This window comes from Loxodonta africana, chromosome 26, assembly GCF_030014295.1.
Source record: "Loxodonta africana isolate mLoxAfr1 chromosome 26, mLoxAfr1.hap2, whole genome shotgun sequence".
Taxonomy (NCBI): Eukaryota; Metazoa; Chordata; class Mammalia; order Proboscidea; family Elephantidae; genus Loxodonta; species Loxodonta africana.
In genome coordinates, this window is record NC_087367.1 from 13,903,702 (window position 1) to 13,914,195 (window position 10,494).

Genomic DNA, 10,494 nt, shown 5'->3' on the forward strand with positions numbered 1-10,494 from the left:
CTAGAATTTGAAGAGTTCAGAAAGTCCGCAGCAACCATTCACAGATCACTATTAGGGTGATTATTTTATTTACGGAGGATAAACTTATACTTAACCCTTGAAACTACCTTGCTTTTCTTCCATGTACTAAATACAGCTGGGTTACTTCCAGAGAAAGAACTACAGTGCACAAACATTCACCAGCCAATTGTCTAAGAACTGGCCTTTCGATTGATATATAGAAATTCTTTTTCTATAAAGGATATAAACGTTTAGGAATGTAGTTATAAATTGGGTTTTTTTCCCCTTCAATTTGTCACTTGTCTTTTAACTTTATTATTTATTGTCAGACAGAATTTTTTTATTTTTATGCATTAAAATTTATCAGTCCTTTCTTTTTTGCCCTCTGGGATTTGTACCAAACTTAAAAGACCTTTCCCATGATGATATTATATAAAAATCCTCGTATGTTTTTGTAAAGCATTTTAGGGATTGATTTTTTATGTTTAAATCTTTGATGCATCTGGAATTTATTAGATACAAGGAATAAGGTAGTGATCCAATTTTGTTTTTCCAAATGGCTGCCAAGTTATCCAAAAACTATTTCATGTTTCATCTTTTGTTAGATAATGCTTGAGAGTGCAATAAGAAACCTGTAAATTGATGTTTCCTATACCCTCAGATCTCTTGAAAAATCCATCCCACACAGTATGTGGAAATCACCATCATTAAGAGATAAGCTGCTATAGGGAGAAAGTATAAGAATAAGGGGCAAGAGGACTGGCATTAGCTCGAATCCAGGCAGACAAGTTTTGTGAGGCCTGAAACATATAAATTTGTGTTTATGTATGTGGTGGGGGAGGGCAGGGGTGCCTTATAAGAAAAATAATATAAAATTACAAATATAAAATTAGGTACAGACATCATCTAGATGGCGGAGTAAGAAGCTCCACACTCCCGTCCCCCAAAGAAACATCAAAAAACGAGTGGAAACTGTCAGAACCAACCTTATCTGAACTCTGGTAAACAGACAGAGGTTCACAGCAATCAAGTGAATACTTAATGAAGAAAGAGGCAATGTCAAGAAAATGGTAGAAAAGCTTTGTGGCTTTTTGTTACTAGACCGTGACCTCCTCCACACCAGCTTGGAAGCTGGATTGAAGTGGCAGCCTGTGTTTTAGCTTAGGATCCTGGTCCTGGGTTCTGAAAGGAACAGACCACACCTTATGCACAAATAACAGTGGTTCTTTGTTCAAACCCATTGGGTGGCTACCTAAAGGGCTGAGCACATCTCTGTTTTGCCCACCTTGGAGGTAGAGTAAGACAGTAGAGAGTAACGAATTCACTTCTTGATGTTATTGTGCCTCTGTATTGTTTTTATTTTATATTAATGTTTATGTGAAATTTTCTCAAAGAGGAAATTAAAACTGAAATTACAAATGATATAGAATGTAATGAAAAGGTGACTACTTCATAGGAAAACCAACAGAACATACAAAGCTACTCTCTGAGGAAAATGTGTAGCCTGAGTACCAAAAATAGAAGTACTAAAAGAACAATGAAGACACCAAAAGAAAGTAACAGGAGATACTTAATAACGATGAAGGTTGAAATTATTGAAGTGTAAAAAAAAATATTTATTTATTCATCCATTGAAAAATAACAATGCACCCATCACATGTTAATATTAATAACAAATATTTAACAAAAAATAATACTTTCCAAAACAAAAAAGGTAATTTAATGAGAAGATTGTCAGTGTTTTATATTTTTAAAAATCTCTTTAATATTTGGCTTAATAGCAGACAGCTGGATTCTTGTATCTACTTCAGCATTCAATCTGTTGTGTGGTGTGGTTTTAGTTGAAATGTATGAAGAAAATATGTCCTTACACAGATATGTAGTTGGAAAAGGAAGATGTATCTTAATAGCTTTTTCAGATAATTCTGGATGTTCTTCTTTGATATTACACCAAACCTTGACAAATGATAGTTGTTTGAAGGTTAGTTGCAACATGGAATATGAGACCCCATCAATCAACTTTTCAAACTCTGTTTCATTCAAATCTATTGGTTTATCTTTGAATTAATCTTTTATCCATGTGTGATGGTTAAGGTTATGTGGCAACTTGGGTAGGCCATGATTCTCAGTGGTTTGGCAGATATTAAGTAATCTTCCTGTATTTTGTGATCTAATGTGTGCACCCAATCAGTTGAAAGGGGAGTTTCCTTCAGGGTGTGACCTGCATCCTATATATATGGAGGTTCTGGCAAAGCTCTCTCTCTCTCTCAATAGTGCATCTGTCTCATCATCCTCTCACCTCCAGTTCTTGGGATGTGAATCAGCAGCCTGCTTTCTGGCCTACAGATTTTGGATTTGCCAGCTCCTGTAGCCCTGTGAGCCAGAAGCCTGCCACCTGACCTGCAGATTTTGAGTTCATAAGCCCCTGCAACCACATGAGTCAGGAGAAACTTTCAGCCTGCTACCTGACCTGTGGATTTGGGACTTGCCATCCTCCACAACTGCTTGAAGAATTTCCTTGAAATAAGTCTCTTTATATACATTCTCTTATATATGCTTCACTTATTTTGCTCCCCTAGAGAACCTAGCCTAAGACAGCATACATGACTTTGTAACACATGCATGATCTTTAGAAAATATTAGTTACCTGAGTTATGCAGATCTTCCAAAAGTTGACACATTTAACTATACCTGTTGCCATTGAGTTGATTCTGACTGATAGCAACCCTATAGGATAGAGTAGAGCTGCCCCATAGAGTTTCCAAGAAGCGCCTGGTGGATTTGAACTGTCAACCTTTTGGTTAGCAGACGTAGCTCTTAACCACTACGCCACCAGTGTTTCTGAAAAATCACATTTGTAAATATTACTACCGAACTCACCAGAAAAGTCTTTAGATACTGAGAAGCTGTCAAGCTCATGGTGACAAATACAAGTTTTCCAAGATTCTAGTTTTCACTCGAAAGCTCAGATTTTATCTTTGGTAACAAACACTGTCAATTATTTTCCTTGAAATTGCAAGCTCACTTGAGTTCATTTTCAAGAAAATGTCTGCTAAGTGTTTAGTTCACCTAACAATTCAATTACAAAACTTTTCCTGGAAACAACCATCATATTTTATTACACATTGAGTGTTTATATATATCTCCCATTTTGTCACACATAATATTAAAAAGATATTAAGGGCTAAGGTTTAATAAAATTAATAAGTTTTACTCTTTCCTCACAAACATTCTTAATAAAACTGACTTAAAAAAAAACTATATGTGAAATAACTACTAGTACATATTGATTCCACTACCTTGATTCATGATGAAACACAAGCAATTTTTACCTATCACTGGTTTTAAACTATCATTACAAATATCAATACAGTAAAAAAAAAAAAAAAGAGAGAGAGAGAAAAAACAACTTGGTATTATTATGAAAATAGTTTTTACTTCACAGTATCTCTGTCTTGTCTTGACAGAGAAAAGATCTTGAGCCACACTTTGAGATCCACTGTTATAGACAATAAAATCACTCTAGGAAGATAGGCTTACAGAATGGATTGAAATGAGTTAAAGAACATTAAGAAAACTGCACAATATATGAAAGAACAACATAAACCAAACCCAGAAAAAGTCAGAAATGAGGTGGCAGATTTCAGGAAAGAATTACAAATGAAAGAAAAAAATCATTTCAAAAATAAAGACTAACCTAGAGCTAACAAGTACAATAAATTGTGCCTTCAAAGGGCTAGAGGGTGAAGAGTAGAAAAAAAGTTTTAGTTTAAATACAAAAGACAAATGAAAAGATAAAAAGAATTTGAGAGAAAGTGACACGTACAGAAGCCAAGCAGTGTTGAAGGTCCAACAGACAGATAATAGAACATCTTGGGGAGAAAAATCCAAAGTAGGTGAACAGAACAAATATTAAAAATCTAATTTATGAAAAGTTCTTGAAATGAACAATGATTTGAAATTACAGGACACACCTTTCCCCGAGAATATTGACCCAGAATGACCAACACCAAGACATATTCTAGAATGATACAGAAAAAAAAATCCTTCGGTCATGTAAGCAAAAGCAACATATGACATGTAAGGTAAAGAAAATTGCATTAATATCAACATTTCAACAAAAACATCATATGCCAGAAGAAAGTGAAATAACATATTTAAGATACTCAAAAAAAGAAAATGTGCTTTTTCTGCCTGTGGACACCGCCAAAGAATCGTCATTGAAGTCTTTCTTCCCACTGCCATAGTGTCTAAGTCAGAGTTTCCTAAAGAGCCCACACAGCTGCAGAAACTCTTCATCACAGGGTTGAGCTTTGAAACAACAGACGACTGTCTGAGGAGCCATTTTGAGCAATGGGGGATGCTCATGGACTGTGTGGTAATGAGAGATACAAACATCAAGCAATCCAGAGGCTTTGGGTTTGTCACTTATTCTACTGTGGAGGAGGAGGATGCAGCATGAATGCAAGGCCACACAAGGTGGATGGAAGGGTTGTGGAACCAGAGGGCTGTCTAACGAGAAGACTCTCAAAGACCAGGTGCTCACTTAACTCTGAAAAAGATATTTGTTTCTGGCCTTAAAGAAGACACCAAAGAACGTCACTGAAGAGATTATTTTGAGGAGTACAGGAAAACTGAGGTGATTGAAATCATTACCGACCGAGGCAGTGGCAAGAAGAGGGGTTTTGCTTTTGTAACTCTTGATGACCATGACTCCGTATATAAGACCGTCATTCAAAATTACTTTACTGAAAATGGCCACAACTGTGACATAAGGAGAGCCCTGTGAAAGAAAGAGACGGCCAGTGCCTCACCCAATCAAAGAGGCTGAAGTGATTCTGAAAACTTCAATGGTGTCCGTGGAGGTGGTTTTGCTGGGAATGACCACTTTGGTCATGGAAGAAAATTTAGTGGGCAGGGTGGCTTGGTGCAGCCGTGATGGTGGTGGATATGGAGGCAATGGGGATGGTTATAATGGGTTTGGTAATGATGGAAACAATTTTGGAGGTGGTGGAAGCTTCAATGATTTGGGCAATTACAACAACCAGTCTTCAAATTTTGGACCCATGAAGGGAGAAAACTTTGGAGACTGAAGCTCTGGCCCTTATGGTGGTGGAAGTCAATACTTTGCCAAACCACGAAACTAAGGTGGCTATAGTAGTTCAATTAGCAGGAAGCAGTAGCTATGGCAGTGACAGAAGGTTTTAATTATTGCCAGGAAACAAAGCTTCGCAAGAGAACTGACAGGGAAGCTACAGGTTACAACGGATTTGTGAACTCAGCCAAGCACAGCGGTGGCAGGGCCCAGATGCTACAAAGAAGACATGTTTTAGACAGTACTCATGTGTAGGGGCAAAAAACTTGAGGACTGTATTTGGGATTAATTGTATGACAGGGTATTTTAGTTTCTGTTCCCTGGAAAGTGTAAAACATTCCAAATAAGGGTTTTAATGTAGTTTTTTTTTTTTGCACCCGTGCTGTTGACTGCTAAATGTAATAGCATGACACTGAACAAATGTGTCTTTTAAAAAAGAAAAGAAAGAGAAAGCGAGTTAAGGATTTTAAAACTAGAAAAACAGATTTTCAAGAATTAAGTACACAGATAAACTATTATCAATATACAACAATTTAGGAAACTTTGTACTTATAACCCTTCCTGAGGAATCTGCTAGAGAATTAATTTCAGATAACCAAAATGACTAGAGAGACATCAGCATAAGGATTGTTGGTGAGCATTAAACATACTGAACATATGATTGCTTTTAGAACTGAGACAAAATGAGGGTTAAAAGAGGGTCTAGTGTGTAATATATATGCTTTATCAATACAGATACAGTACAATTATTAAAAAGATGAGGAGAATAAACAACAACGACGAAAAAAAAACAAACTGTTGTTGTCCAGTTGATTCCAACCCATAGCGACCCCATAGGACAGAGGAGGAAAACAGGGAGAGCAAAAGAAAATCTTTTACTGTATTTTTATGCAAATAACATGTGCATTCTACTTTTTTTTTTTTTTTTTTGCCAACTGCACTCTCCCCCTGCAAGGTATTTTCATAAGTCCACTGTGCCAATTTTTTTTACATGTTGCTGTTAAAAAAAAAAAAACATAGCACACTTAAGAAAACACCTCATGAGGGAAGGGCACAGTCGGCAAACAAACGTAGAACACACACGTTATTTGCATAAAAATGTGGTACTTTGTTCTTAGTAAACACTATTCTTTTTCTGAATGCAGCATATGTGGAAACTTAATGTACCACATAGGTAGAATTTCAGTTCATCAGGGAAAAATAATTTATTTATAGAAGTGGCACAATGGGATAGCCATCTGGAAAAAAAATGTATGTCATACACAAAAATAAATTTCCAAATCAAGGCCAGATTTAAAAGTAACAAAAAAAGTAAAATTTTAGAAAAATCTAGGAGAATAATCAACCTTGGACTGAGAGAAGTATTCCTGAATAGAACAGAAAACTCAGAAACAATAAATGAAAAGGCAGGCATATTTGATGACATAAAATTTAACATATTTGCAAAGCAAAAAAGCATAAGCATAAATAAAACAAAAAAAATACTCTGGAAAAATATTTGCAACACATTTGTTCATTTATAAATATTTATTTGATCACTCTATGTGCTAGATGCTATCCGATGCAATTCTGAATAAAACAAAAAATATCTCTGAATTCTTGGATCTTACATTCTAACAATAGTTAATACATATGACTGATAACATGCAAAGAGTTCTTACAAATAAGAGAGAAAAACAACCCTATAGAAAAATGATAAATATGTACCACTAGTAAATATATATACACACATATACATATGTATATACACACATATATACAATTCCAAGAAGACTTCCAAATAACTATAAGCATATCAAATTGTATTTATTATATTCTTATGGTGGAAAAACTATTTCTCCCCAGCTTTTTGTTCAGTGGCCTCATGCTAGTAGCTTGAAATCCGCCATGGTGGGAATATTTACACTACAGAAACCTGCAAATTCTACAAATCAGGGCTTGAATCATTTTTGTTGATTGTCTAAACTTAAGAAAATAACTGAGACAAATGTCAAAAATGCAGATTAGACTTAAAGTGTGGCATACCTGTAGCCATTACATTATGAGTGGCACAAAACATAAGGAGACATTCTTCTATTATTTGAAAACTATTATCCAACTCAGCAAAGTCACTCACCTCATTGACGAGTAAGTGAAGCTAACATATGCAGTGCTGAAGCTGAGATTTTAGGTTAATGAACACAATTTGAATGAAGTTGAGAAATGGTTTAATAGTAGATGACACTTAAGATTTAATGACAATAAATTTATGAGGAAAAGAATTAGTGAATTGGGATGAAACTCCATTTACCAAATTGTGGTCGAACTGCAACCATAGGTTGTCTGTGGATATGAGTTCAGCAAAAAATCAACTAAAGGATTCAATAAGAATCAACTGCCTATATAGAATTTACAATAAAAAGTATTGTATATTTTATTATTTGTAAATTGTGTACTTTTAATATCAGTAAAATTTATAATAAATTTATGTACATATACACACACATACTCAATGTTAAACAGTTCAACATTTACCAGCACACCACTGTTCCACCTACATCCCTTTAGCCAGAATTTGCTCACATGGTCAAGGAAGGTTTCTTCTATCCTGGGCAAACTAATGGCTAGCTAAAAATTCTATTACTGTGGTAAAGGATAGCCTGAATGTGAGCAGAGAATTGGCAGTCCCTGATACAACACTGGAAACCCTGGTGGCATAGTGGTTAAGAGCTACGGCTGCTAACCAAAAGAAGAATGTGGCATCAGGATTGGTGGAAGACTCATTAACAACCTTCGATAGGCAAATAACACCACATTACTTGTTGAAAGTGAAGAGGACTTGAAGCACTGATGAAGATCAAGGATGACAGCCTTCAGTATGGATTATACCTCAAAATAAAGAAAACAAAAATCCTCACAACTGGACCAATAAGCAACATCATAATAAATGGAGAAAAGATTGACATTGTCAATGATTTCAGTTTACTTAGGTCCACAATCAAATCCCATGGAAAGCAGCAGTCAGGAAATCAAACAATGTATTGCATTGAGCAAATCTGCTGCAAAAGACCTCTTTAAAGTGTTAAAAAGCAAAGATATCACTTTAAGGACTAAGATGTGCCTGACCCAACCCGTGGTATTTTCAATTGCCTCATAGGCATGCGAAAGCTGAACAATGAATAAGGAAGACACAGGACCAGGCAGTGTTTTGTTCAGTAGTGCATGGAATCACTATGAGTTGGAATCGACTTGACAGCACCTAACAACAAAAACAACATATAAAATTGTAAAGGTAGTCAACAGAAGAGCCAAAAATAAAAATATAACTAACAAAACTTTGGGGTGGGAGGAGGTGAAAGTTCCTATGTTGTTGTTTTTGTTATTGTTTTTGTTATTTGCCCCTGAGTCAGTTCCAACACACAGTGACCTTATGTATACTAGAATGAAACATTGCCCGGTCCTGTGCCATCTTCATGATCATGGGTATGTTTGAGCCTATTGTTTCGGATATTGAGTCAATTCATCTCACTGAGGGTTTCCTCTCATGTTCACTGACTCTCTACTAAACACGATGTCCTTTTTAGCCATTGGTCTTTCCTAACAACATGTGCAAAGAAGTGAGCTAAACTCTTGCCATCCACACTTCTATGGAGTATTCTGGTAGTAAACCCATTCTGGTAGTAAAGGTCATATAAAAACCAAAAAACCAAGCCCGTTGCCGTCAAGTTGCTTCCGACTCCTAGCAACCCTACATAAGTGAGCTAAATTCCTCATCTTTCATAGTAAGGAGTCAATTGATAAAATCTAAATTTGGTAAATCAAGAAATAAATGTTTAGCATATTATTTTGAATGATCGTGAGGACCAAGAAAAACACTAAAAATAGACATGACTTTTTTTTTACTCTGTGTTACTTTGAAATATTAACCTTCAACAAAAACCAAAAAAAAATGAACGCTTTGACTTATTTAATTAAAGAAAACTGCTTCGAACAGTGTTGCTGCAGGCAGTTCTATAAGTCCAAAGGTTGCCCTCCCACCAGCCCCATAAATGAATGTTATTTATGACCACTTCGTGATATAGATGTGTACAGCTATTTACCATTTCTGCTGGGAGGATAGATGTTCACATTCATATGAGACAAAAACAAATCAAGATTCAACCAGACAGTCTGCTGTGGGCTTGGGGATTAGAAGAGCAAAAATAAAAATAAAAAACTAACCCAGCAACATACTCTGATGAATCACTTTTCCTTTCTGTCCTGTTCTTAAGAAAAAATTTAACAAACTCATCTGTGTTGCAGACATTTTTATGTACTCACCACTGAGTTATAAAAAGCAAGAAGAAAACATTTGGCTGAACTGGCCCCTGAACTGGAAGTTTAGCTGTAATCATGGTAGGGCTTTTCTTCCAGGACTCACTATTACAGAGCACATATGTCGCTTCATCTTTGCAACAATGGCTCTTCTCTTTTTTCTTACCTCTTTAAACAACATTTCAGGAAGCTTCAAAATTTTACCAGGCCCTGTAGCTTTCATTTCTTAAGACCAAATGAGATCATTTGAACCTTAGGGGGACAAGAAAATACTTTTTTCAATTCTTACTCAAATTATGACCATCTCAATGGCTCTTTCCTTCAATATCGTACCCTTTTGTTCTTTTTAACCTTGAGGAGTGGGTTGGGTTTAACCCTACTCTTCCGTTGCCCATCTTCTAGGCCTGATTCACTTAGGAAAAACTTAGAATTATTCTAAGCAAGTACCAGACAGTTTAGTAATTTTTAGCATTTTGTTTTACCTATAAAGGAATTCTACCCCCCGTCTGTTAGTTTGTCGTACTGTGATGGCTCATGTGTTGCTATGATACTGGAATTTATACCATCACTGTTTCGAATACCAGAAGGGTCATGCATGGTGGACAGGTTTTAGCAGAGCTTGCAGACTAAGACAGACTAGACCATCTACTTCTGAAAATCAACCAACCAATGAAAGCCTTATGGATCACAACAGGGCATTGTCCAACTCACTTGCTTTGGACATGTCATCAGGAGAGATCAATTGCTGAAGTAGGACACCCTGTTTGGTGAAGCAGAGGGTCAGTGAGGGCAGAGACTCTCAATGAGATGATTGGCACAGCAGCCACAATGATGGCCTCAAACATGACTGTCATTGTGAGGATAACACAAGACCAAGCAACGTTTTATTCTGTTGTATATAAGGTCGCCATGAGTTGGAGCTGACTGGAGGGCAGCTATCTGTCTGTCTGTCTATATCTACCTGTCTATCTGTCTACCTATCTACCTACATATCCATCTATCTACAAAGGAATTAACACTAATGGGTGCCAATTTAATAATAGGCTTTGTTTACAAACAATATTATTTAATCCTGTCCCTGTTCTTGGTCCAACTGTGAAGGACCC

At 36.2% G+C, this 10,494-nt stretch overlaps 1 pseudogene; it reads left to right on the plus strand.

Annotated features, from left to right (window-relative positions):
• The first annotated feature begins 4,147 nt into the window (after positions 1 to 4,147).
• LOC111752687 (heterogeneous nuclear ribonucleoprotein A1-like) lies at positions 4,148 to 5,985 on the plus strand (annotated as a pseudogene).
• Positions 5,986 to 10,494: the final 4,509 nt, after the last annotated feature.